This window comes from Castor canadensis, chromosome 1 (genome assembly GCF_047511655.1).
Source record: "Castor canadensis chromosome 1, mCasCan1.hap1v2, whole genome shotgun sequence".
Classification (NCBI taxonomy): Eukaryota; Metazoa; Chordata; class Mammalia; order Rodentia; family Castoridae; genus Castor; species Castor canadensis.
The window spans coordinates 169901146-169924637 of NC_133386.1; the positions used below are offsets into that span (position 1 = coordinate 169901146).

The 23492-nt window shown below is 36.5% G+C and overlaps 1 protein-coding gene across 11 annotated transcripts in view; it reads right to left on the bottom strand.

The window, feature by feature from the left end:
• The window catches only part of Ccdc73 (coiled-coil domain containing 73), a 141215-nt gene extending 136876 nt beyond the window's left edge, over positions 1-4339 (bottom strand). For 4 of the 11 annotated variants that reach the window (XM_074043863.1, XM_074043851.1, XM_074043814.1 and 1 more), the window contains exon 1: positions 4206-4333. The gene's annotated coding sequence lies outside the window, so the exon portion shown is untranslated. Of the gene's footprint in view, positions 1-4205 lie in introns of all 11 variants that reach the window. The other 7 variants (XM_074043915.1, XM_074043874.1, XM_074043869.1 and 4 more) reach the window with 3 other exon arrangements.
• Between the last annotated feature and the right edge of the window lie 19153 nt (positions 4340-23492).

The following is a 23492-nucleotide window of genomic DNA, read 5'->3' on the forward strand; positions in this document are numbered from 1 at the left end:
ATATAGAGATAATAAGGAATATGAATAATTCACTAAATCTTTCTGTTCAAGAAATTATACAGATGATACAAATTTGAGTTAATGGTCTTTACTCCCAAGATATTTTTAATCTAAAAAGGATATTGCATATAGTCAAGTGAGTGTAACCCCAAACATGATAACACTAGGCATGATAGAAGAGAAATGGTGGATTTTTTTAAATGGTGCTCTAAGCATTTCAGAATTCAAAGTTCCAGGGCCCAAGTCTCATTCATTAATATAAATATAAACTAGGTTTATATTTTGTTGTTAATTTGTAAATAGCCTGATTGTAAAAACGGTTATAAGTACAATAACAGATTAGATGGTGCCACATGTAACTCTATAAAAATTGGATTTTATGCTGGTCATGGAAGCTCCTTATCTATTAGTCTCCCAGCTACATGTGAGGCAGAGGTAATAAGAGGATGGTGGTTAGAGGTCATCTCAGGAAAAAGAGGCAAGACCTTATCTCAGAAACAAGCCAAGCATGGTGCCACATGCCTGTGGTCCCAGCTACTTGGAAGACAGAGAACAGGAAGATTGCAAGTTCAAGGCACCAAGACAACATAACAAAACCCCATCTCAAAGAAAAAAAAAAGCATAAACCTGATCTTATTAAACTTCAAAATACCAAAACTAAAGAATACCTTAAAGTCTGAAAATATTAATGTAAGCAAATAAAGGAAACAAAGAAAAAAAGAATACATCCATTTATTCATTCAACAAACATTTATTGAGCCCCTTATATATCCAAAATGTAATGATTAGGAGGAAAAAAAAGAAAACAGAAGCCAGGCATGGAGACACACCCTTGTAATTCCAGCACCCAGCACTCAGGAGGCTGAGGTAGGGGCATCACTAGTTTGAGGTCAACCTGGGCTAACAGCAAGACTCCGTCTCAAATAAAATAAAATAAAGACATGTCCTCAAGGACCTCTAGTAGAGAAACATATTTTTACAATTATAATTATGCAAAAATAATTACAATACCATGTGATCATGTGCAGTGGTAGAGACTACTATGGTACCACAAGGAAGAAATTTCTGAACCAGCATAAGAAAATCAGGGACATTGTGGGAAGGTCAGACTTTCTGGGGAAACTGACTTCTGAGCTAAGACTTAAAAATCTTAAAAGTTAAAATATTAGTAAAGAAAAAAATTTAGGCAAGGTTATTTTAGAGGGGAAAAGAGCATAAACACGGGCACAAATAGAAAAAATGAGGAACTAAAAACAGCTTAGGGAGGTTGGAGTCTAACATGTGAGACTAGGGAAAGATGAAATGAGGCTCAAGATGCAGGCAAGTCTTAGGGGGTCTTTTAGGCCATGTTAAGGAACTTGAGCTAACACCTTCACATGTTCTGCTTTCTCATAGAGGATGTCTTGCCCTATATTCTGTTTAAACATATTTTAAAAAACAGATGAAATTCTCTCTCTCATGTGAAGCTTTTCTTATGAATCCTTTGTACTCCAACTTCCTTTTCTGAACTACCGTTACTGTCCAGATTGTATGATTTGTATCTTATTGTGTACATTGCCCTGTTTCCTTATTGCCTATTCCACATAATTTTGTAATTTTACCAATTTATAATGTTGCCATGTTATTTTTTCATTAACTGTTTCATGTTTATTAAAGGTTTATAAAACTCTAAGAGGGAAACAAACCTTAAGAATACATTTTTCCCAAGTTTTCCTTAACCATAAACACCTTTTTACCCACAAGGCAAGCAAACATTCTGGGAAACAAATATCCTAAAGAACATACTTTGGCAAATTCTAATCTACAAAATGGGTCTATGTTCGTACTTCACTAATGGCATAGCCTAATTTGATTATGTAAAATAATTTCCCAGTAGAAAAACTGTTTCATTCAACTATAACTAAAAACTGACAGAAAAACCTAATCTGCCAACAAAGATATTTACCACTACATTAATTGCTCCCTTCAACTATAGCCCCTTACAGTTTCCCAAAGTGTGTTCCCTTAGTAAGTAATCCACAAAAAACAGGATCCTTTGGTCTAGTGCATTAAAACTACAGGTTATGGCTCATTCATAAATCAAGAAATCTTTGTAATGAGTCCTGATCACAAATTCTTTATATGAAAGGACTATAAAAAAGTAGAAAATGCAAGAATACATTGTTCGTGGTGAAGGTAATCATAGCCTCATGTGTATTTTATTTTAGCCTGCATGTAAAATGGCCTTTTTTTCTTTTTTTGGTGCTGAGAATTGAATCCAGAGCCTCATACTCTACCAGCCCCTAAAATGTATTTCTTAATGTGAATTATAATAAAAAAAATTAGGAATGCCATGAGTTCAAAAAAAAGTTGGGTTAAACATGTTCCTTTCCCAGAGTTCAAACCCCAGTCCCACCAAAAAACAACAACAACAAAAAAAACACACAAAACCATGACATGTTCCTTTACCGCAGGACAGTTTCAGAGCCTAACTTAGTGACTCCCTAGGGCATTTCTAGCCACAGGAAACTTTAATCATCTCACAGGACTAGTGCTCCTTAGGACCCCAATTTGGGACATGCTACCTGTTGGAAACCACATATCCCCAAATGTCTTGAGGCACACTGTATAAAACCATTGTTCTATTCTCACCTCCTTCTGAATACCCATAATGTTACTTTTCGTCTTAACTGTGGCACCTTTACAATTTGATCAAACTCACAATAACTTTAATTTGGTTGGCAGGAGTAGTGGTTAAACACCTGGGTTTCACAAAGTCTGGTTCCACCACTTATTGGCTACGGAGTTATTTAATCTCTCCCGCTGGATATACGTCTAAAGAGAGTAAAAGAAATGCCAATGCTGCAGGGCTTGGAGTTTGTCTTACGATTAAAATGGGTAATACACATAAGCAATTTAGTCCAAGCCATGGCGCTGCAATAAACATTCGGCATACGACATCTATCCCTCTCAGAGTGACGCCATCGCAGCATGAGCAGGGCTAGGGCACAGAGCTGAAGAAACTACAAACACTATGCTGCCGCCTAGTGGCACTACGGTCGAACAGTCCACTCAGTACCCACGTTCCTTCCTGACATCACCCTAGCACAAAAACTAAGCTACTTCCTCAAGGTACATTCGCATACTTCCTAAGTGATCAGAGTAGCAAGTCTACTTTTTCAGGATTCAGCTACTACCTCAGGCCAACCTGAAACCAGGGAGCATTACATGAGCACTCAAATGGGCAGAAGAAATGGCTGGAGAGAAGAACTGAAGGACTACAGAGTATATTCTGATTCTCACATTCGAGTATTTCCGTAGGGTCGCACCTTCAAATGATTACAGGAATGCGCCACGACCAAGGCAAAACAGCAATCAAACGTCAGAGAATTTCAATTCCTCGTCTAAGTGGAAGACTCTTAGTCGACTCTTCACGTTGTCTTTCCAAATGCAGTGTGATTATAAAGGTGCCCATAAGCCCTTCAAGTGACCGCCGAGCTTTTTTTTCCAAAAGCAAAGTGAAAGCTGAGGCAATGACACTAATTTAAATCTACAATTCAGAATAATATAACATAAATAAATCCACAATTCAGCCTGGTGGGGGCTAGCGAGACAGCAGCTTTCTTCCCAGAGACTCATTCCATTTAAGCACGTTGCTTTTTTTTTTAGCAGCAGTGGGATTTGAACTCAGGGCCTCCCGCTCGCCAGGCAGGTGCCCCAACTCCTTTTTGCTCTAGTTATTTTCCAGATAGCGTCTCCATTTTAGGGGACGCCTAGGCCTGCGCAACTGGGGTGACGGGCGCCAGCACCCCACTCTGTACAAAGTCTTTCTAAAAAATAAAATCATTGTGGGGAGACCGAGGCAGGAGGCCAGCCTCGGGGACAGAGCCAAACCCCACCTGAGGACACACAAAGGTTACCGGAAGAAGAAAGGACAATCTAGAACTTTCCTTGCGAGCTACGGGGATCGCACTAGAATTTCCGCACTCTACTTCACATAGTCCCCCGGTAATAGCTACCCAAGAAAGTTGTTTCCCTCACAAGAGTTCAAAATGTCGCAAACTTTGAGCAGCGGGCTTTTTAATAAGTTTTTTCACAAGAAAGTCCGGCCTCCTGACAAAAGTGTTCATAATGCAAAGGGAGATTTAAAACGAAACAAACGCCCGAGGTACACATATAGCACAATGCAGCTTCTTTTTAACAACAGAAAGAGAACCATGACTGACCGGCAGCCCGACTAGTAGCGTCTTGCGGTGGAAAGTTCTAAACAACCTGACTATGCTCCGCAAAGCCCAAGCCAGCAGCCACCGAGGTACCTCCGCTACGGCACCGGCTCCAGCAAACGCTTCCGGTTCATAGGTTCCTGGACGAGGGCACTTCCGGTCTTTCTGGCGGTCCATAGACCTGAGGAAATGTAATAGATTTGTTTTTAAGATACAAGCTCCTAGAAAGATATCGCTAAATGTGCAATGTTTTTCCTTAAGTACATCTGTTGGCTCATATATCCGTGTTTTTAAAAAGTCTTTCGGGACTGGAGTTGGTAAGGAGAAACCTTGAATTTAAATCCCAGTACCGCCAAAAAAAAAAGTCTTTGGAAGGATTAAAATACTAGTAAATGTTATCTGTTGGAAACAATGGGAACTGTGAGGATGTTTGAAGTACATGAATGTGTTATCCATTCAAAAAATTAAGTGTTGCTTATTTTTTTAAGTGAACTATTAAAAGGTAGTAATTAACTATTAATACTGATGATTGCACCTATTTCAGCACCTTACTAGCACTGTGTTTCAATATGTTATTTTGAATATTGATTAAGAATACATTTCAGGCCTACATATTCTTACTACCAATATCTGAAAGAAAATTTTTAACCAAAAAAATTTTTTAGTTAATTGATGGTTAAAAATTATAACCGTTATTTGCAAGTAATTTGTCTGAAAACCTTTTTACAATTTCCCTTCCTTCAGGTTTTTGCCTAAACATCAATTATCCTGTAGGAATACCCACATAATACCCTACTTTGTCCCCACCTTGCTTTATTTCCCATACCACCACCACCTAACTTGGCATATTTGTTTATTGTCTGTATCTTAGAACAAAAGCTTCGTGAAAATACAGTTGAATTGTCTTCACTTCTGCGTTCTATATTCTGGCACAATGCCTGGGATATAAATGCCAAAGAAACTAAGATAAGTGGACAAATACAATATAAACTTTCAATATGGTATCTAACCACCGCACTTATATTCTAATATTTACAGGTAATTGACTATGTACTAAACAATGAGCTAAGTGGTTTACATATCTTATCTATTTGAGTCTCCACAACAGCCTTATTACCATACACTTTTTGTGTATTCGAAAACTAAGGAGTAGAGAACTTAATGAGTTGACCTTAATGACCTCTAGATTCCCTTCTAACTGCACTTTTCCCAATGATTGGCACTGTGATTTGAATGTTTCTAAATCTTCCAAATTCATGTTGAAACTTCATCCCCAATTCAACAGTATTATGAGGTGTGGCCTTTGGGAGATGATTGAGTCATGAGGGCAGAGCTCTCATGAATAAGATTAGGTGCCCTTATAAGAGTACTTGACAGAGAGTATCCACCCTTTTTTTGTCCCCTTTTTGAAGTCACAGCATTTCTTTGCAGTAGCAAAGTACAATCTTGGAAGCAGAGAGCCAACCTCATCAGACACAACTTGCTGGTGCTTTGATCTTGAACGTCTCAACTTCCACAACTGTGAGAAATAAATTTCTATTATTTACAAATGTTCTAGTTTATAGTATTTTGTTATAGCAACACAGTCCAAGACAAGTGGTAAATACAAAATATAACCTCGTTCTTAAAAGAAAGATTTAAAATAATTTTCAAAATTGTTTTGCTGTTGCCATTTCTCCTTTTCTAAAATATTCACTATAGATATTTCTGTTCTAGTGGAAAGCACCTTACTTTCAATTGACGTGCCTATTTTAAAACAAGAACTTTGTTGATCACTTAAAAATAATTTCAGTATGTTAACAAAACAATAAAACTAGCCATATGCTTTGCCCAGTAATTAAAAAGAAAAATAAAATTGAGACAGAAGGTAATAGTATGTACAAAAGTTTTTATAGCAGTGCTATTTATAATAGTGAAAAAAAATTAAATAACCATTCTGGTGCAGCTCTTTCTTGGGAAAATTACATTGTATATCAATAAATTAAACTTAAAACATAAGTATACTGTTTCAGTGCATAAAAATGTGAGTAATATCAAAATGAAAAATATAGAACCCAATAATAGGTACACAGATTAAAACTATAAATATACCTTTGAATTCTCAGAAGGATCAAAGAAAACTTTATGATTATGTAATTATCACTTCAACTCATGGGATTTTTAAAAATTTATTGAAATGGTTAATAAAACTTGATAAATTCTAGGTTGGAGATTAAGTTCAGTGCTAGAACATTTGCCTAGCATGCCTGAAGCCCTGGGTTTGATCCCCATAACAGCAAAAAAAAGGATAAAAATAGATAAAGTATAAAGCCTTATATTTTTAAGTTGTACCTATTTACACTACACTTGATTTAAGCCATGTTTGAAATGTTTCTTTTATATGTAATGAGAAACCTATGAAATGACCATTTCTCATTCCTCAAAGAATGAGACATCAAAATAAACTTGAGTCAATAATTTACTACCATTACATCAGCAAAATTTTTATTGAATTGTAATGCCCAATACTTGTGAAGAGACAATTAAATTGGTCACTCATATACTTCGGGTGCCTCGACAAGTGGTGTTACCTTTTTAGAAAACAACATGGTAAAACACAAGAAGAGTTATAAATGCTGTTTTTTCTTTCACTCCTGAGAATTTGTATAAGGAAATAACATAAGAAAAAATTATATATAAAAGATGTTTATTACACCATTGTATACAACAGAAGGAAATTGGAAATAAGTTTCAAAATGATTGATTATAAAGGATGGGAAACTAAAATGAACTTTAATAATTACCCTTCAAATAAGGAAAAACTGTGAGGGAACAAACTTTTTTTTATTAAAATCATAATATTGTCATTGTAAAGAATTTTTGTTTAGCATATGATTATCATATTGCCTTATAGATTCATACTAGAAACAATGCCACCTCCCTCCATAACTGTCAGCAATTAAATTCATGATATTAGTCGACCATGTAGGGAAGAAGGATGAGCTTGAAGACTAAAAGGGGAAAACCCTAAAGGAAGGCTTTACCCACCTGCCCCAGGTCCATTCTTTGTGAGGCCTACAGGACTCAGAAGGCCTCAGTGAAGACTCATTTTAAGGTAGAGAACCTCTCCAAGTGAGTTTGTCTTTCAAAGCTTGCATAACATGTACCTCACAGACAGAAACCTTAAGAGTTGATTCTGTAACATATGTTGCCTGCCTTGTTACTTCCATTTTGAACACCAGGATTTTTATTCTAGCAATGGGGTAGATAACCACCTGGGCCAGTTATTTATGCCAAAATAGCTAAAAAGATTTTTATACAGCATAACAAATTCACGTATACCATGATCTGAAAATGATAGTCCCAAAATGAAAAGTATTGGTTGGATAAGTTCTTTTTTTTTTTTTCCTGTGTTGGGGATCAAACCTAGGGCCTCATGTATGCTAAGCGAGCACTCTATCACTAAGCTACATCCTCAGCCCCTGGTTAAATCCTTTAAATTTTAAAAAATTTTAATAAATTTAAAAAATTTTAAGTTTAAAAAAAAATTTTTAATTTTAAAAATTTTTAATAAAAATTTTTAGCCAGATATGGTGGCACATGCCTGTAACTCTGGCTAACTGGGAGGCTGAGGTGGGAGGATTGCCAGTTCAAGGCCAGCCTGGGCAACATAACTATTGCAGAAAAAAAAGAGTATGTTTACATATTTACATAGTGAATTTTGTTAGTGGGTTGGCTGTTTTCTTTCTATCTTTCTTGTGCTGGGAATTGAACCTAAGACCTTGTGCATGCTAGACAAGCATGCCACTATTAAGCCATAACCCAGCCCTATTTTCTCTTTGAATAGTTAATGGAGACATGCCCTATCAGAAAATAAACATATTAAAAATGTCTAGAATTCCATACACCTTCTTCCACCTGCCTGGCATATCCTTGTCCTCCTTTCCCTGCCCTCTCTCCCCAGGATGCTACCCCAAACCACAATTTGCTTAGCCCTTGTAACCACTGCTCCTTCTACCTGGAATGTTGTTTACTTTCACTAGACCTGACCAAAAACACCTCATCCTTTAATTTAACAGGGTCTACTTTGAAATTTCATCAAGTCTTCACTCCCATCATTCCTCTTGATGTAATCACCATACTCTAGATAGCTTTATTGTAGTGTTTAATCATGCTGTACTGCAATTATTTCTATACATTCTCTCTCCTAATAGTCTGTGACCTCCTTGAGACCAGAGACCCTGTCATATTTACTTTTAAATCCCTAAAGGCTATCTTAATGAATGGTACGCACCATAACGTTCAAGAATAGATCCTGACTCTGCCATTTACTAGCTGATGAACTACTAGCATTTAATCTCTCTGTGCCTCAAAATGCACATTGGAAATAAAATAGGAATAATGATAGGACCTACCTTAATGTATACATATGATAGCTAAGGTACATAAAGTGTATAGCACTGTGTCTAGCAGATAGCAACAGTCAATTAGTGTTGGCAGTTATTATTGTTATTATATTTTTAAGGAACTCAATTTTTTTTTTTTTTTGAGAAAGGGTCTTGCCTTGTAGCCCAGGCTGGTGTTGAACTCACTACGTAGTCTGGGAAGACCTTTTAACTCTTGAGCCTCCTGCCTCAGCCTCCTTCCTCAGGTCTGGGATTACAGATACATGCCACAACACCAGCTGAACTCAATAGTTAATTGATAATAATGAATTAATGAATGAGACACTAAACATATTTTAAGTGCCTACAGAGTCATCTAAATGCAAGCCCAGCTGATGGGAAGTTCTTCCTCTTTTTTAGACTCACCTTCTTCCCCTTTGTACTCTGTCTCCATTTACCCCTGTCAGTTAATTTAATGTAATTGTACATATATGCAAATTAGAGGCTTTCCTCACTCCAACATCTGTAATCTTTTTTATGAATAGAATGTGAACCTTTATTATTATGTGGAATTATTTTTACACTTAATATAGATTAAGGTTCAAACTGTCTTAATCCAGTCCTAGCCATAATTGCCAGAGAGTGAAAGTATATCATTTTTAGTTGATGTAGTAAAGGGAGTGAGCATATTCACATGTCTCCAAAACTAGCTTTTCAGTAATCACAGCTTTCTTGTCCCATATTAATAGGCCTGGAGCTAGTTAGACTTTGTTGTGGACAAACAAAATGACTCCCTAGAAGAATAACAGGAGATAATATCTACATCAAAAAATAATATACAGACAGAGTGAATGAACAGGTTTCTACAGCCTACTTACATGCTATAGTGAAAACAAGTGCTTATAACTTGTTACAGTCATAGCACTTACATTTTATTGTAGTTATTTGTTTCCATGCTTGTGGACAGATTGTATTTTTTTGAGGTAGGGTCTTGCCAAATTGCCCAAGCTGGTCTTGAGTTCCTGGGCTCAAGTAAGTCTCCTTTCTCAGCCTCCCAAGTAGCTGGGACTACAGACACATGCCACTCTGCCTGGCAATCAGAGATTATATCTCTGCAACTTCACGGTGCTTGATACATAGTACACATTTAATAAATATTTATAGATAAATACTTAAAGTCAAAGTTGCTTATAACTCAAAGAATTTTATGTAATAATTGTTAGTATCTTAAATTGTGGTACAAATCTCTATAAAATTGCTAGATACAGGGATGATAGAGTGGCTCAAGTGGTAGAGTGCCTGCCTAGCAAGGGTGAAGCCCTGAGTAAACCCCAGTGCCACAAAAAAAAAAAAGAAAAATTGCTAGATATATTGGATTTTCACTCTGGCTTTTCACTTTTATGTATATAACATTGAAACATGTTAACTAGCTATTGAATTTTAAGTGTCAATATTAAGATGATAAAACATCATCTAGAAGATACACTACATACACAACGGGAGAGGTGTTATTGTGAATTTGTGATTTATTTATTTTATTTTATTTCATTTTATATATGGTAGACAAGTAAGAAAAAATATCAAAAGTTATTCCTAGTAGAAAATTTGGATTAAGTATATTCTTCCTAAAACGTTTGATATTTTTTCCTAATAGACTACTTTGTTTTGTTGTGGTGGTGATTTTGCTTATTTGTCTGCATTTCCAAGTTAAAACTTAATGAAAAGCAATTAAGACAAATTCAGCAATTTTATAAAATTTACCTTCTCAGCATCCTCAATTCCTCCTTCCTTTCTCCTTACTTTTGTAAATAATAACATCGTTCTCCCAGTTAATGAAGACAGAAACTTTGGAATAATCGTATACTTCTCTTTATCTCTTATTCTTCTCCTCCAGGTTGCAGGATTTACTGATAGATGTGGATAAAGTAGGTAAAGTGAAATAATGAGTCCTAAGGTTCCTACTTGAGTGACTGAGTAAATGGTGTGGCCATTTGAATGAAATGGAGAAGAAAAAAAAGGTCAGTACTTTAAGGGTGAAAATGGTTATCAGGATGCCTTTCGCTACACATAACAGAGAAATTCCACTTAAATTGACCTAATCAGTAATGAAGTATATTAGCTCAGACAACAGGAAGCCAAGAAATGTAGGACTCCAGCTGTGATTTGTTAAATCATTTGCTCTACTTCTCAGTGATTCTCTTTGTTTTGCCCTCCTCTTATGTTGAATCCATTCTCACATTGCTAGAAAGAGAGCTTTCAGCTCTGAGGATTGTATCATACACCCAGGTACATAATATAAAGAGGAAGAAAAAGGCTATATTGTCTAGTGACAAGAAGGGAGAAAAATCTTTTCCAGAGACCTCCTAGCATACATCCTGTCATATCTCATTGGCACAAACTCAGTTCATGTCTGTTTTAAACAGCAATTACACTGACAAGAGGAATGGTATAACCATAACTGACTTAGATTCATCAAGATCCACCCCCCCAAGCCAGGCTTCCTGGCACAATCCCAGCACTACAGGAGGCAGAGGCAGGAGAATCACAAGTTCAAGGCCAGCCTTGGCTAGATCACAAGACCCTGTCTCAAAAAAAAAAACACATTGTCACCATCTTGATGTCTAAGTCTTCATTTATATTATCAATTGTGAGAACATTGGTAAGTGTTACATGACACATTATGTTAAGATTGTACTCATGTGTGAAGCATGATAATTGATTAAAGAGAGAACTAATAAATAAAATAAAAACAAATAAATACAAGGTACAAATATCAACAGCTATTGATGGGTGTGATGGGTGTGTGTGTGTGTGCGTGTGTGTGTGTAGAAAAAATATATATATATACATATAAAACTCTCCAAAATAAAAAAAAAAAAAAAAAAAAACAAGAAACCCTCATCATCCTTTATAGTCCTAAGCGCTGGTAGAGTGGCTCAAATGGTAAGTGCAAGGCCCTGTGGTCAAACCCCAGTGCCACCAAAAAAAAAAAAAATTGAAATAAATAAAATAAAAGTTGTCCTAACAAAACAACTCTTGCTGGTTATTACACTAAAGGTTGTGATTCACTAATAACTACTACTATGAAGGAGAACCTCTTCTACCTTCATACTATCATTTTAGATTATCCCTTTTTTCTGAAATGCTACCAAAAAAATTTAATCCTAGTTTATCTTCTTCCCCAATAAACTAATTCACTAAACAGAATGAACTTCTTATTGAATACTAACAAATCACTTATCAATTTAGTTCTTATGACTTAATTCTATGGTCAAATCAATTCCATGAGGTGACAGATAAAACTGAACCTTTCCACCTTTAACTTAGGAAGTAGACATTGAACCTTGTATGCCACTGTAATTGCCTGCCCTTTATTGCTGTGACAAAATTCTTGAGAATACAACTTAAGAGAGGAAGGAGCTATTTTAGTCATGGTTTGAGAGGTTTCAGTCCATGACTCCATTGTTACGGGCCTGTGGTGAAGCAAAACATCATGGCAGCAGGAGGGCTTGCCAGGACAAAGTTGTTCATCTCATGGTAGCCAGGAAGCAGAGATCCAGACAGAGAGGAACCCAGGGCAAGATATAGCCTCCAAGGACATGAACCCAAGTGACTACTTCCTCCCAGTAGACCCACCTCCTAAAGTTCCCACCAACTCCCAATAATGTCATCAAATTATGAATCCATCAGTGGGTTAATCCATTGATTAAATCAGAGCCCTTATTATCCAATCATCTCTCCATGATTATATCCACCAGTGAAAAGTCCTGTGTTCAAACAAACCTCAGTACCACACACAAAAAAAAAAACCCCACCATGCTGTTTATAGAACACTTCATATCCAAACTATAGTGGTCACTACCAAACTGTTTACTATCCTATGTTTCTAAGTTTGAAATAGTGTGCATGATGGTATAATGTGACATAACACTATATATTTTTCTTTATATTTGAATATTAGACTGCTAATCATGACTATCTTTGATTAAAGTATGACCTAAAACTCTAAATTCTAATATGTGACCATTTTGTGGAGAATTCATTACTTTTCAAATTGAAGTTTATTGTTTCCACTAACTTTTTCCTTCATAGTTTTCTTTACTAGCAGTAACTGGTTAAATTAAAATACTAGGGAGAGTCTGTGAATTAGAATTAGCTCCATTCATATTAACAGCCAGTTGATCCCACCTTCTGCCTAAGGTTTCAAATATTGAACTATTCTTCTATTTGCTAAGTCAAGTATTTTCTCAAAAAATAGTGGATGTGTTGCCTAAGCCTTCCATTCTCTCTTCCTTCTTTCTATTATACTGTGATAAAGGAGGTAGTCCATAACCTCAAAACAAAGGTTTGCATGAGCCTTGTCTGTTTAAATGCTGTTGATGAAGAAAATAGGTATATTCCTCACTGAATATTTACATTGAGATTAAAAAGAGATTCCACTTAACACTAAAGTATGTAATAAGTGCTCATCTCTGGCCAACCTGTCTGCCCCCTTTTTCCTCCAAAATTAGATGTAAAATGTAGTAAACACTTACCTGTTTTTCCTGACTCAAACTGCAGAATAAAGGAGTAGATGTGGAGACAAACTATCTTAAGAGAGCAACAACAAAATCACCCAGCAAAAGAAATGGTAAGTCATACAGAATCTGTATATAAGAAAAAGCACTCCTGTTACTCAGCCTGAGAAGTGAGCTTCTCCCTGTACTCTCCCAATTTTAAAGTGAACAAATGAGGCAACAACCCAGATAGTTCAATTCTATCTCCATTTCTTTTTAATTGCTTAAGTAGACATATCTTTCTGAGCTCAATCCCCAGCACTGCAGAAAAAAAGATGTATCTCCAACATCTTATTTTATTTGTTCATGTTAATGCTATTTGAACTTTTATATATTGTTCATAAACATATGATACCATTTTTATGCTTAAAGACTGCCTACAAACTTTTCAAGGGCACAGTCTCCCTTCTTTCAATCACAGTAAATCCCTGTGACATTAATAGGAATCCCACATAAGTAAGAAAAGGATGAAAGAGCTCTTAAAACTTATACAACTGTGTAAGTTTATTGGGTACTGTTTATTGGGTACTCTCTTTATTCACAGAGTTCAATAAGTCAAATCAAGTATAAGAAACTGTATCCAAAATGTAGATATGAGGGCTGGTGGAGTAGCTCAAGTGATAGAGTGCCTGCTTAGGAAGCATGAGGCCCTGAGTTCAAAGTGTGGTTATGAGTTAAAGAAAAATATAAATACAAATCCAATTTGAGGTAATTTTACAAAGAAAATTCTTCAAACCAGATTTGCCTAACACACATATTCATATTCTAGCCAAACGTTGTTTGAAACATCCATATGAAGTCAGTTAAAAATAATTTCACAAGACATAAAAAGAGAGACCTAGAGTGGTCTTGGGGAAAACTATGGTATTATTTTTTAGTTAATTTCCTCATCTACACCATGTCCCTCTGCTGCTGATCAGCCCTTGGAGCCATCAGGCACCACTCTGGGAAACTCACAGGAGCTGACCAATGACAGGCTCCAGGATTGTGCTCTGGTATCACACTCAAGAATGTCAAAGCCAGAATGAAATACAGTTCTCAATTCGAACTATAATGCCAGAGTAAGAATCAGAAGCCTGAGAGTTCAAATACTTTCCCCAAAGTCAAGTGAGCTATAACTAATTCCAAATCTGTGGTTCATTTTGTGCCTTCTTAGGGTCTAAGACCCAGTTTTGGAAAGTCCTCTTTTCTTGTTATGAAATAGCAAGCTCATTTGATCCAGTGTTTAACTTGCATTGCCCTGTGTGAACTTCCTGTCTATGATGTGTATAATCTATGCTGTGAGCAGGAAACCAGTTAAAGAAGGTTAAAAATGCAAGCTTATTTTCATTATTGATTGTAGCTATTTATGTCAAGGCAAACCTCTTAATATAACACTTTGATTCCTATTAGTTTGTGTTAACATAGAGAAGGAACAGGATAAAGCATGGAAGAAAAAGTAAATCTTTCAAATAGACTTTTTCCAGTAGTTAGCTGCCTAAAGCCCAAATCACAGAGTTGACTATAAAAGCAGAATTTTCTGTACATCATGAACAGTGTACTAGAGTCTGTGAGGAATAAGGTTTGCAGAGCTGGGAATTCTAATTTGGTAGATCTAACATGGAGTCCAAACAGGTAAAATTTGAAAAAGCCTTCATTCATGTGGTACTAACCCCTGTTGACAACCAATGATATGCAAATAAAGAAAAATTCTGAACCTATGAAAACATTCTGAAATGCAAGAGTAAGATAACACCTAGAAAAAGAGGCAATAACCTTCTTTTATAAAGGGTCAGATAGTAAATATCTTGGGTTTGACAGGCCCTACAATCTCTGCTGCCATTCTGTCCTGCATTATAGCAAGAAAACAACTATTTTAATCTTTGTGGTATAAATTATATATATTTATATATTACATATAATTATGTTATCATAATATTATATTATTGCAATATATTATATATATGCATATATATGTCATAGACACTATGTAAATGAATGGGCCTGGCCGTATTTAATAAAACTTTATTATAAGAAAGGCAGCTTGGTAGGCATGGTGGCTCAAATCTATAATCCCATAACTTCGAGAGTGAGGCAGTAGTTCATGGGCATCCTGGGCTACATAATGAGACTATCTCAAAAAACAAACACCCTTCCCCCACCAAAAAAAAAAAGAAGAAAAACAGGCAGCTTTAAGTTTGCCCACACCATTCTAGAAAAACCAGTGGAATGACTCTAAAATAAATTCACTACAAAAACAGGAGAAAAGTTGAGAAAAACTTCTGATTCTTTTTCTCAATAAGATCTGAGAATAAATTGCATTTATAAGAATAAAATGAACATTCATAAAAATGAAATGATTTGATAACAGAAAAGATTGGATCTAAAAACCTTTATCAAAATTTAAATTGCATTGAAACCAGCATACAACAAATTTGGAAGCAGTTAATCAAGAGGAGGCAAATTTAGAAATTCAACTGAAATAAATAAAGGAAAGAAAAGTATGAAAATAAGGAATACATGCATGGAAGAAAGAGATGTTGATAAGAATTCCTGCAAGGGAGCCAGACAATGGTATACATCTGTAGTCCCAGCTACTAGGGAGGCTAAAACAGCAAGATTGCTTGAGCCCAGGAGTTGCAAGCCAGTTTGGGCAACATTGAGAGACCCCATCTCAAAAAAAGATGTATTATCCCAAAAAAAGATGTATTATCCCAAAAAAAGATGTATCATCATTTACAAGATGATACTAATTTTCCATTTTGTAAATTCCCATAAGAAACAAATTTTTCAAGTTATTATTTTTTTCATAATTATGAAATAATATATGTCAATTTTTTCCAATGCCAAATCAAGCACAAAGAAATCTAACAAATAAGATAAAGATGTAGCTCAATGGTAGAACGCTTGTCTAGCATGCACCTGGCCATGGGTTCCAACCACAGAACTAACTACAAAAACAAACAAAAACCTAACCTAAAATCCATCTAGTCAGACATTACTCTTATTAATACATTCACTATCTATGCTTCAAATACATTTTAATATTCACATATAGGTTTTTAAAATAAAAATCGTTTTTTACATACTGCTTTGTATCTTGCTTTTCCTTGCTTAATATAATGGAAATATTTTCAATCTAGAATTCCATTTTAACTTTTTAAATTAAGTTCAGGAAAAAATATGCTTGACATTCTTTGAAGGCCATACTCAAAGGCTCATTATGGCTTTGTATCTAAACTTCAACTAGGTACAGGAGTTTTTAAATTAAATGTAAGTGTGCAGAACAATTCAGGGATAAAAATGTGATGCCTTCACAGTGGTAAGATTAAAAGAATCTGTGTTCTTATGTGCAAGTAATTGAAATCAATTCTGGCTCACAAAAGCAAAAGAGGAACTTATTGAAAGAATCTTGAACAATTCACAAAATTGATGAGAAACGTTAAAGAGGAGATTTAGAAAACAGCAAGAGGAAAGGCAGCATGAGTAGCAGGATCCACAACCCAGAAAATACCAGAGGAAAGTCTGGTTAGGATGTTAGGGGTAGAGGTTGTTAGTGGGAGGCCGAGTAGAGTCATACCACAAAACATGACTGACAGAAGACCTGCAACACTATCTTTTGCCATTACAAGTAATTCCTAAATACTTTCTGCATCTGTGTCACTGCCTCCTGGACTGCAGTGTCCAAATCTTGGAGCCCAGACAAGGTGCCTTTACTCTAGCTCTAGCCTAGTGACTAGCTGTCACAAGCCTGGGAGAGGAAAGATGACATCTCTTTGATTGTAGTAATAGAAAACAGGTCCTGCACGCACTAGAGTTGCGCCTAACAGGGAATTGCTCCTAAACACAAAGGAAGGTGGATGGGAGAAGAATTTATCTATTTCAGTTGTTCTAGTCTTAATGTTTATGACCAAAATATTGCTATGTGATCATAACCTGATCCTTCACTTTTAATATTCTGCCTTAAATAATGAGAACAATACTTGCTCCTCCAAGCTTCATGGATATGTTGTAAAGATAAATGATTTAATATCTGCAAGCTACACTGAACACCATAGGAAAAGAAGCCATTATAAATACAAGTTATTTTAATTAGGGAAATTATAATTAGTAAAGATCACCATAACTGCTGTGCTTCCAACATAGGTCGTGACCAATGCTACTAATCAAACATACTGAAAACTGAAGGTACTTTGCTCTAACTACATTACTATTATCAGCTTAAGTTTTAAAACTGCATTAATTTTTAGTTAACTTTTTAAACTTTGTTTAAATAAAATACAGTTCCAAGGCTAAGATTGAAGAAGGAAAGAAAGAAGCACAGACGGTTCACTTGGTTGGATCTGTTACATTAATTTCACAATCTATGAAGGAGTGGATTGCTCCTTCAATGGTAATGGAAAATTAGTTTCTTTATTTCTTCATTAAGACTGTGGGAGGAAAATTAATACTGTCTTCAGCTTTTCCAAATTAATAGAATATATCTTTATTAAAATGATGAATGTGCATGCCTACTTTCTTTTTGGTTGAGAGGCTTTCTACCATATAGATTACTCAACTTAAAGCTGAGTCTTAGAAAGCATCTTGTTAGAAAACTGAGGTTCAGTGAGGCTAACTTATTTACCCAAGGCCACACAAGTGATAAAGGAGAGAGCAAAACCAGAAAGTGCCCTTCTGAGTTCAACAAACCCTTAAGGGAGGAAAAGAGAAATTTATTCATTATACTTTTCTTATTGTTGGTGTATATAATACTTTTGGTTCTTATGTCCTCCGAGATAATAATCCCTTATGCAGAATCCTAAAAGAAAAAAATGTTATTTTTCCCAGTTTTGTTTTTCTGAGATTTAGTTGGAAAGAAATAGATCCACTGTCTTAGAAAAGGCCAACCTTATGCAAAGCCATGAAGTTAAGTCTTTCTTCAGTTCTCACTTTCTTCATTTTATACGCCTACACAAAGCCAGCTCTGAATTAACTCATTCCCTTCCCCCACCATTCTTCTTCATTAAAACTCTTCTGAAGGGTTGGCAAAGTAGCTCAAGTGATAGAGCACTGCCTACCACCAAAAAAAAAAAAAAAAAGAAAGAAAAGAAAACTCTGAAGCTGGGGGTGGTAGTACACATTTGTAATTCCAGCTACTCTGGAAGCAGAAGCAGAGGATCCCAAGTTTGAGGTCAGCCTGGGCAAAGGTAAAGAGACCGTGTCTCAAAACACAAAATAAAGGAGCTGGAGGTGTGGCTTAAGCAGTAGAGCACCTCCTTTGCAAACATGAAACCCTGAGACCAAACTCCAGTCTCACAAAAATTAATTAATCACTAATTATAGAATAAAACCAAAGTCTGGGGCATAGATCCGGTGGTAGAGTACTTGCCTGCAGTGCACAAGGCCCTGGGTTCAATCCCCAGCACCACAAAAGAAAAAATTTTCAGAAATTTTATTTGTCTCTTTGTACATACATGGCACATGTGCCCAGATATACCTACCATCCATTTTAGGAAATAAATCATTGGGACCTCTTCTGTATCCATCTGATTATACCTCTCTCACATGCTCAGAAGCAACTAGCTGCTAATCACTCTTCTGTCATTTCCTCTTTTCCTATTGCTTATTTGCTTTTCTTTATGGTTTTACTACCTGTAAATATACCCCTGGTCAATGCATTCCTTGGTTTCATGTTTTCAAACATCATATAAGTGGCATAAACATGAATATGTTCCTATAGCTTTCTTATTGCCTCAACAATTCATTTGAAAGGATTTCTGTTTTGTTTTGTTTTTTAGTGGTAATGAGGTTTAAACTCAGGCACTCTACCACTTATGCTACTCGGCCAGCCCTCAACATTGAATTTGTTACACTTGTTTGTGATAATATGATATATACTTTGAGGTTCCACTCACAGTTCCTGTCTCAAAACTCCCTCCCCAACACAGGCCACAGAAACTAGAATTACTCTTTCACAAGGCAGGTCATAGAAAGTCTAATCTTTCCTTCCCTTTCTTTCTGTCTTAGAACTGGCCATAAAGAAATTCTTTTATCTGCCCTGGTTTCAGAGTAGATCATAACATCCTCCTCATTCCAGAGGGGTCGTGCCCACACCCTGAAGAAAGGAATGCTGCACAGACAGGCCTTGCTAGGTTTTCTCACCCACTTATTAAAGTAGATCATATACTTTTAGTCCTTTTTGTCTTTTTTTTTTTTTTTTTTAAGACAGGTTCTTACTGGCCTTAAATTCACTGTGTAACCAGGCTGGCCTCAAACTCATGATCCTCCTTGTCTCAACCTCCTGAATGCTGGGATTACAAGTGTGTGCCTTCATGCCCAGCTGTCCAATCATGTTTTGACATAGTTGTCCATGCTTCGATCATGCCTATGCAATTGAAGGCTCCATCAAAACCCAAGAAGAAATGATTGGCTCACCTTCCAGATTACCAGATAATGTGTGGGTTGCTGGAGCTCACAGCACCTTGCCCCATGCATCTCTTCCTTTTTTTTTTTTTTTTGGCAGTGCTCAAGTTTGAACTCAGGGCCTCATACTTGCTAGGCAGGTGCTCTACCACCAGCCCTGGTTTTTTGTTTGTTTGTTTGTTTGTTTGTTAGTTTGTTCATTTATTCACATGTGCATACATTGTTTGGGTCATTTCTCCACCCTGTCCCCCTCCCCCACCCTTCTCCCCTCCCCCCCTCAGTTCCGGGCAGGTCCCGTTCTGCCCTTATCACTGATTTTGTTGAAGAAAAGACATAAGCATAATAAGGAAGACAAAGCGTTTTTCTAGTTGAGTTAAGGACAGCTATACAGAGAGATTCCTACTATTGCTTTCGTGTACCCATGTGTTATGACCCATGTTGATTTAACTCTTAAGTGATCTTTACCTTCGTTCCTGATCCCCTGCCCATGATAACCTGTCGTTTTAAGGTTTCTGTATTAGTTCCTCTGGAGTGGGGACATCAAACGCTTTCATGTTTTGGCCCTGTTTTTTAATTGTTCTTTTTTCCGAGATAGGGTCTCATGAACTATTTTGCCTTGGGCTGGCTTTCAACTGCGATTCTCCTGATCTCTACCTCCTGAGTAGCTAGGATTACAGTCATGAGTCACCAGCTCCTGGCCTCTGTATGCTTTTGTACAGCGCAATTCGCTGAGTTCTGTGAGCTCCACTACTCAAACCAATTAAATCAAGCCCAAAGTGGAGGTTATGGGAACCCCAATTTATAGCTGGTGGATCAGAAACACAGGTAAAACAACCTGAGGCTTGCAATCAGCATTTAAGGGATGAAGGGGAGGAGCATTCTTGACAGCTGAGCCCTCAACCAATGGGGTCTGGATCTATCTCCATGGAAATAAGTATCAGAATTGAATTGAATTGAATTAGAGGATACCTACTTGGTATCCACTGCAAAATTCATGGCTTACTTGCTGGTGGGGCAAAATCCCCATACCTTTTGAGGTCACAGAAGTCTGAGTTGATGGTGATATGAGAAAATAAACCAAGCTATTTTGTTTTTTCAATAATCAGAATATTGATCATGTTGCTTTAATGTATCTGTTCTTGGAGCTACATTGTATGCCTGCAGGTGAATATACCAAAATACATTTGGCTATTCTTCTGTCAGTGCCAGTCCTTTGGGTTTTTCTCTATTACAAGCAATGCTGTCAAAAATATTCTTGTATCTGTCTCCTTTTGCAGGCCAGAGTGTTCTAGTAATAGGTTTGCTAAGCGGTCAGATATGGGTGTCTTCAAACTTGCATTAATGCCAAGCTGTTTTCTGGAGATTTTTTTTACCAATTTCACTCCACTTAGAAGCAATTATGTAGTTCCCATTTATTTATCTTTATTACCACTTGGAAGTATTTACTTCCTCCAATCAAAAGTTTTATTTTACATTTATCTAATTAATAATGGCACCAAGCATGTTATCATACTCTTATTGGTCATTCAGATTATTCCTCTGAGCTTTTTAAATTAGGTTGTCTTTTTCTTGTTGATTTGTAAGAGTTCTTTATATATGTGTATATATAGGTATATGCATATACCTATGTATTTATACATATATATATATATATATATTGGTATGTGTGTTTGTGTGTGTGTGGCAATACTGCAATACTGGGGTTTGAACTCAGGGCCATAGTGACCAGGGCTTTGCACTTTCTAGGTAGGCACTCTAGCCAAACCTCTAGCACTTTTTGCTCTGGTTGTTTTGGAAATAGGGTCTCGCTTTTTCCCCAGGCCTGTCTGGACCATGATCCTCCTATTTTTAGGCTTCCCTGCTGTAGCTGGGATGACAGTGCATGTCACCTGGCCAGGCTTTTTCTTCCCATTACGATGGGGTGTCACAAACATTTTTTGTCCAGGTTAGCTTGGAACCACAATCTTCCCAATTTCAGTCTCCCTCATAGCTTGGGATGATAGGCATATGCCACTGCACCCAGCTGTTTGGTTGAGATGGGAATCTCACTAATTTTTTGCCAGGGACAGGCCTCGAACCTTGAATCTCCTGATTTCATCCTCCCAAGGAGCTAGGATTACAGATGTGAGCCACTGGCAGTCAGATATTTTTCATGTAGATAGAGATATCTAACTTTTTTAAAACTTTTGCTTTTTGCATGAAAGTCTTTGAACAGCCTAAAATTTATTTTTATATCTCATATGAGGACTGAATTTTTCCCATATGAATAATAAATTGTCCCAGTATAGTTTCTTGAACATTTAATCCTTGTGATTTGCAATGTCACATCTACTCATATACAGTATAAAATTATAAATATTCCTTGTTTTTATCATCAGCCCTTCTGTTCCATTCATCTTATTAGTTTAATATCACATTGTCTTAATTACCATCGCTGAGCTACATAGTGAGCCTCTGTATCCAAAGAAGAAGAAGGAAGAGGAGGAGAGAGAAATAGACAATGGATCAAGTTTGGCTCTTGGGTTGCAATTTTTCAGCCCCTGGAAAAAGAAAAAGACATTTGTAGTATATATAATAGGGGAAGATAAATATGCATAATGCTTAAGAATCTGTAAGTCAATAATGAAATGACAAAGACGCTGCATTTTAAGGTGCATAAATGCACCTTATAATAAATAATTTACAGAGAATTACATATGACAAAAATGTTATTTAAATGGTGAAAACAGACCAGTAATTTAAAAAAATAACTGTAGCATTTTCCACAGTATCAAAAACATACAAAATTTATATTATCAAGTACATTGTGAAGAAATGTAAAATGAGATACACAGTCAGTTAGAGACTACATCTGGTAAATTAACTTTGAAGATAGTTTGGTAGTTTCTATTAAAAATTTAGCCAGATGTGAAGATACACAGCTGTAATCCCAGCACTCAGGAGGTGGAGGAAGGAGGATCTCTAGTTCAAGGCCAGCTTGGGCTACAAGGACTGGGGATATAGCTCGTGTTACAGTGCTTGCCTAGCATGCACAAGACTGTAGGTTCACTCTTTAGCACAGAAAAAAAAACAAAAACAGCATATGGTAATTGGGTACGTACACATACACACACACTAGGTATCTTTCCAAGATAAATGAAATGAAAACATACACTCACACAAAACCATATACCAACAAATATTCATAGCACCATTATTTGCAATAGTAAAAAAACAACCCAAATGCCCATATGAACAATGAACAGGTATATAAAATATAGCCGATCCACACAATGGAATAGTATTTAGCCATCTAAAGGGATGAAGTACTGATGGATAGTATGACCTTTTAAAACATTTGTTAAGTGAAAAAAATCAAGTCATGGAAGACTACTTATTTTATGATTCCACTTATATGACATACCCAAAACTGGCAACTCCATAGAGACAGAAAGTTGATTAGTGTTTTTCCAGATGAGATAAAAGTTTAGCTACCATTTCGCTTATTGAAAGTTTGTACCTTATGTGTCCTCGGTTTGTTATGACTTCTCCTTTACCAGGATTTCTCAGAAGAGATGGCCTAATTGTTTCTTCCACATTCCTGCTCAGGTCCTCACCTTTGCTCTTGAGTCCCATCGTCTCCTGTCTCCCCAGGGACCTCCTTTCCAACCTGCTCTCTTTAAAACCACATGGGCCTACTTCACTTTGCCTCAGACAGTCTGGCCCTCTTAGGTCTTTGCCTTTACACATGATCATCACCACATAGAACCCCTTCTGAAGTGGAGAAGACAATGGATATGAAAGAGGTTGATGATTGTTAGGAAACTGGATAAAGAGAGAAATGGAAAAAATGAGCCAGAATGCAGCTGGCGGCTCACACCTGTAATCCTAGCAGTTTAGGAGGTAGAGATCAGGAGGATCACAGTTCGAAGACAGCCTTGGGCAAATAGTTTGTGAGACCCTGTCTCAAAAAAAACAATCACAAAAAAGGGCTCAAGCAGCAAGAGCAC